Here is a 6,505-nt window from a genome sequence, read left to right on the forward strand (position 1 = left end):
GCAAGGAAAGTAATTCTTTATTTTACAAAAAATGTCCAATCATATCCCAATAATTACTTACAGAAAAGGTGACCTTCAGAATGATAATATACTAGACATGGCACAAGTTAAGCTTAAAATTTCATAATTTTTACAAATCATCATATAATGGTGTAAGCTCACAGTACTTGACAAAACTTGAGTAATGCATTTTTTTATATTCCACAACAAGCATAATACACAATTTCTTTTGGAAAGAAAATGTGTAAAATCCTACTTGATAAAAACTAAAAAACATGATTTGCAAACAAAAACTTTTTGATCAAATGACAAAACCTATTTTACTATACAAGCAAATTTGTTTCTCGTCTAAATGAGTCAATAATTTAAATTTTTCAGAATAACTTCCAGAAATGTTACTTATCTCACAAGAGAAATTACCAGGGCTGGATTAACCCATGTGAGGGTCCTAAGCACTCAAGTGATTTTGGTGCACCCATCCCCTTGACGTAACGTTAACCCATGGCCTTTCATGACAATTAGATCTGTTTACAATTTTTGAGTAAGTAGGTAGGGCCCCGATTTCCACATGAGAAAAATGTACATTTGCTGGGGAAGGGGGGGGGGTTTCAAATTTATTTATTTTTACTGAAATTTTTATAAATTCTATGTGGTAGAATTTTTCCCAAAATCCCATCATACTATTTCCAAAGTGCCCATTATTAACAAACCCTATAAACATCTATTTCAATATTTTATCAATCAGTAATAGATTTTAGACAGCATGTACAATGCAAATATTGCAATATCAACTCCACGACAAAAATATGTTTTAATGTGTCTGTTTTGCGCAATGCAAAACTTGATGCTTCTGATCTTGCAAACGAACTGCAACAATTTTCGAGTAGGTAGGCCTTAGGGCCTCCTTCGTTCAGGTTGGTGACACAATGTTAAGTAACAGATGTTTAGAAGAGACGTTTCCTAATGTTGAGACATCATCGAATCATCACCAATATCTAACTGTTCTAGAGAAAGATCATGTTTTTTGTTAAATACAATAAAATCATAAGAGCTCGCTCAAGTCTTTTATAAGAAAAATAATCTGGCTTTATTGTGTATTGAAGCAGAGTTAACTCAAAATTTATATTGATGACATTATCAATGATTTTCCTCATACCAGTGGGAAAAAAGCATTTATTGTAATATATTTCATATGGAGTTTACATTACATTTCTCATTTAAAATAGTGCATATCCTTTTCGTTTGTTTAGATACACCATCTACTGCACATGTTGACTCACCTAGGCTATGCAAATTGGCAAGCAGGTATTTTTAGATGGGGTAGGGGTTCAGAAGAATTAGAAATGTTTGTCCCAGCTCACGCTGCCATGACTCAGAAGCCTTAAGTGTCTGGGAGACCTCATAACAATTTGCCCTGATTAAAATTTTGGAGAGAGTGAGTATGCAAATTGGGAGGCAGGTATCTATAACTAAGGTGGAGGGGGAAGGCTCAGAAAAATTTATTTTACCTGGGGGCATATGATGCTGCCGAGATGACTCTGTGCTTACTTTATGGAAATAGAGTGTTATCTCAATCCAAAAACTGAGCATTAACTTGATTTCTTGTTTGCAATTAACTTAGTTTCTCTGCTTTTGTGTCTCCACTCAAGGCCGTAAATAGAAACAAAAATTTACTGTCACTTAGAGAGGATCTGTATAAATTTTTTCACCCTCCCTTCCCATAATTTTCAACAGAAAAAGTAAACTTGACCCCCTTCCCGATCCAGACACAAGGGAACAAATCACACCCTCCTTTAGCTGTTGCCCTGGACAACCTATCGATAAGCCTTCAAATGTGAAATCGAATGCTCATATAATTTTACGATTTTCTACTGGATGGTTGATGCTGGAAAAAAAATGTACTATTTGTCATTTTCCGTGATGCCCCTTTTCTCCCGATGCCTTAAGCACATGATTATTTTGCTTAATAGTTAATCCGGCCCTGGAAATTACTCATTTAAAGGAAAAAAACTAGAAAAAATATTTAAAACCCTACGAGTCACATATTGATAGTTGTTTTTGTTACATAAAATTTTTTTTAATTTAATAATGTGATCCTCACATATTCCCAAGGGATCATCATAGTCCATCTAGGAAAACATAAAAAAATATATTGTAGATGGTATGCTACAAAATGAATGAATCCTTGGTTATTGCACCGTTTTAAAATACACAGTGACTGTTATCATATATTCCTCGTAATTGAATAAAAGCCGTTCATAATATATACCCCTGTTGGGCTCGAGAATTTCGAAGCAGGTTAGGTTATGAAGTAGAGCTTTAACCACGCCCCCAAAAATGTTTACAGTTTTCAGTGGTCGAATAACAGGTTTTACACAAATACACAGTATATTACATATACTAAAAGAAACTTTTTTTGAATTCCTTATTTAGAGATTAATACTCTTTTCATCAATTTCTAATTGAAACTATTTTGTCACATTCACAACTTTTTCTTCAGAAAAGGTCAGGATTAATCATCACATATGTGTGTGTGGTTGTGTTGCTCAATTTTTTTTCTTTCTCTTATTTCAAAATCACAACTTACAGAACAGAGACGAAAACTTATAGCATGCCTATGTTTAAGGAAAAAAATGAAAAATTGTTGCCTTAAACAGTATTTTGCATATTGCAGTAGCTGCAAATGGGTTCTCTAAATTCAAGACAAAAAAAACAACTGACATGGAAACATTTAAGGTATTCTCACACATCAGCTCAGTCCCTCTTCCAGAGATAGGCCTACATCCAACATCATTAAAATCTGTTCTTTCGAAAAAATGACATTTATCATGTAATTTACTTGGTACACAAAGTATAAATTTAGAAGATGAAAAACAAGTTCAAGTTATCCACAAAAAAATTAAAACAAAAGCAACATATTCAGGTAACCCCTAGAAATACATTTTTCATAAAAATACGTATTTACAAACTATAAAATGCACATAATTTGCGTATAAGAAATGAAGGAAAATATATATACAAAATGGGATGTAACCAAAGTATAAAATAAGTACTTAATTTACATTACTTAATGCATTCCTTTACAGGTATTGTGAATGAACTCTAAGAATAAATAAAGTTGCACTTTAAATCGGTGTTGGAAAAATTGGAAATGTCCAGCACAAGTTCCAATCAATCATTGCCCCACATTTATTTCACAAATCACCACAAGTATTTTGTAGATTAAGCCAATGTTAATTAAAATGGAGTAAGAAAATGTGAGACAGCATATTGCTCTCACACAGCAAATAAAGTGGTGCCTGACAGATGTTTGACTTCCTTGGGACTGGACTTGCATGAAATTGTCAGACTAATATGAATAACATTGTCCCTAACAACAGAGTTTAATGAATTTGTATCAGCAAATCCATTATTTTTTCAATGAGATTTTTTTTACCAAGGTAGAAAGATATATAATTGATTATGCGACCCGATGAGACAATGCCTAATTTTTTTACATCAATTTTTGTTAGGTCTAGTAAAGACTCATGAGAACTTTTTTTTACAAACTTTTCACAAATATGATATAAATGTGGCTTACAAACAGGTCTTAAAATTTTAAAGCCTAATGAAGAAAAGGGGGAGACTGTATGGTCGTTATGTGAGTATGTTTGCATGGTGTGATGAAAAAGAAAAATTTTAACAAGTCCGGGTAAAATGTCACTGATCTGAATTTTTTTTAATATTTTACGGATAAAATGGCACCATCAAGTGCAAGTTAAATTTTAAGCTGTAAAAAAATGCCAGGGCCTCTAAAAATATATATTTCTTTCATATATGTGTTAAATAAATAATGTGAGGGTAAACAATGTTATGACTTTTCTTTCACTTTTTAAGAGATAACCATATATACTGCACTAAGTACAGTAGGGAGAGCCCATCTCTCAAAAAGATGGATGAGCATTGATAAATATTGGTTTTTTTTTAAAGTTTGTGATTTTTTAAAAAAATATATAAAATACAAGAGAACAAGTGCAATAAGTGCCTGGAATACTAGATTACATAATAGAATATATATGACTCCAAACTTCAGTTATTCCATAGTATTCCAAGTGTTCCAGAAATCCAAGCTTTATGTTTATTAGTATTAAAATTGTAAGGCACCATTGTATCTGAGACAAATTGGGCTTGACAAATCCCCAAGCGCCAAAAATTTATATTGGCATGTAAAATTTTGTGTGTTATTACTAGCATCCGCTAAAGAAACTCTCTTGGGTCCTAAAATATTTAGTTGGCACCTAGATCTTGATTTGTCAAGCCATGATCTACATTATGTGATTAATTTCAATTTTACGAACCATAATATAATCAAAGTTTTCATAGTTTATAACTATATCCACACAGTTATATTTCTTATACTTTATGTACCCTGAAAAACTGAAATATTAAATCAAAACTATTTGAGATCCAATGTGTTATATGTTGGATCTAAGATCAGCGGTAAATCCAAAAGATTCGTTGACAGGCAGATATGCCTTAACTGTGAACATGGGTTTTCCAGCAAGCTGCGCTTCTTCAAAAACAATACTGCGTCGTCTATTTAACACACCATAGAGATACCACCTACTGCAGATTCTGGACACTAAATTTCAACTAAGTAGACAGGCTCCATGACAGGAATGATTTGTCCACCCCCTCTGTGGATTGCGTGACACACGCCATTGAAACCCAGCAATGATGCTGTCCTTGATTTTGTTCAAGTATTGTACACCTTTAGCAACATCAACGAGAAGGTTAGGTCCTGTTCCTTTAGGTCCAAAGCACCAGATTTTTCTTGCTTCTGACGCATCCCAATCATATTTCTCAGTAAGATAATGAGCGCAAGCTTTGAAATCATCTTTTTGGTTTACAGTATCCTTATCAATGTCCTCAGGCAAACCATCTTGCATGGGCACAACCTTCATGTAAAGACGATTGTGTTTAATGGGAGATTTAGATTTGCCAGTGATTCATTCTTCCGACACGCTCTCGCTGTATGGCACCACAGGGTCTGTTTTCTTCAGTGGAATGCAGGCATGATCTTCTTCCAAATCCTTTAAATAGATCTCAAGATAAAGTTCGCCAGCTCCAGCGACAATGTGCTCACTAGACTCTTCAATAATACACTGAACCATAGGATTAGACTTTGCCAAACGTTTCAGTCCTTCCACCAGCTTGGGCAGATCAGAGGGATGCATTGGTTCCACGGCAACTCTGACAACATGACTGACGGAAGGCAGTTGAGATGTATCTCGTTTGGACTTGATTCGACCAGAGGAAAGTTTTTATCCTTGAGATGAGGTGTGAGCCAGGAACTTCGATAGAGGACCGCATTGGATTAAAGGAACTGTTGTTTGGTACTACGGGTAGATCCATGGTGCATCTTGAAACACCTTCGGGCACACGGATCAGCTGCACCATGGTGAAGCCACGCCATCACCAGATGTCACAAAACAAGGAGGCAGTAAAGAAGACAGTGTCGACATAACTTCTGTCGGTGTTCCTTCAGCTACAGAGCATACAGATGCAGAGGGTGGATTGAAGAACAAAGATAACCGATGTGCCAAGATAAAACTATCAGCACCAGTTTGAAGGGTCAGACATCCTCCAAAGAGGTTGGTTAACTGACTATTTCTTTTAGAGAGGAAGAAATGTTTCAAATATTACTGACAGATGGCAGCACGGGCTTCATCTCCAAGAAGACTGTGTATTATAAGAGTGTCAGCCGATGTCCGGATAGCAATGGTGCTCATTTATGTTGTTTAATTTTTTTTGTGTTCATTAAATTTTAAGTGATCATTCAACAGCGCAACCACCCACGGATGTCACTTTCACTGTTCATACTGGGTTACTGGATACAATGCAATGGTATGCAAAGGCTGCGCTACTCTGTGATGCCCACACTATCAGTTTCTCGAAAGGATGTGTTTCAGTTTATTATATGGAGGCTCGCTTTCAAACTTAAGTTTGCTGACGTAGACGAAAAAATCTGCAAGATTCTTTGGAATTCCACTTGGGAACATCTTCCGCAAGAAATTTGATACATCGTTTAGATGAACCCTTTTTGAACGAGCAATTTGATCAACATCTCCCAATCTGTTCCAAGGTAAAGTTCCAGATATCCACGACACCATATTTAAAGCCAAGCTCTCAATGTCTGAACGCCTGGTCCAAGGACATCCCCTGTGGGCATCACGGCTTGCATATTTTGTTGTACCAATTATGCCCTTTTCAGTTGGATGATCACTTATGTGTATTCCCTTTTTGACATATTTCACAGATAGGCCAAAGTCTATTAAGTAATATTGTGAGGGATTTTCTCGTCCTGTTACAATATTGGAGGGTTTGAGATCACAATGCACAAAACCCTCTGAATGAATATATTGAAGTGCGTCAATAACTTGGATAGCGATTCTATAGGCATCTTCATAACGAATCAACGATTTTTGTGAGATGATCTCATCTAAGCTCACACCGTATTTTTTTA

General features: G+C 35.3%; 1 pseudogene; it reads right to left on the reverse strand.

The window, feature by feature from the left end:
• Positions 1-4,454: 4,454 nt before the first annotated feature.
• On the reverse strand, positions 4,455-5,439 carry LOC149074048 (translation elongation factor 2 pseudogene; annotated as a pseudogene).
• Between the last annotated feature and the right edge of the window lie 1,066 nt (positions 5,440-6,505).

Source organism: Pholcus phalangioides, unplaced genomic scaffold (assembly GCF_987345545.1).
Source record: "Pholcus phalangioides strain wild (caught in Gottingen) unplaced genomic scaffold, Ppha-v1.0 ptg000017l_1, whole genome shotgun sequence".
Taxonomy (NCBI): domain Eukaryota; kingdom Metazoa; phylum Arthropoda; class Arachnida; order Araneae; family Pholcidae; genus Pholcus; species Pholcus phalangioides.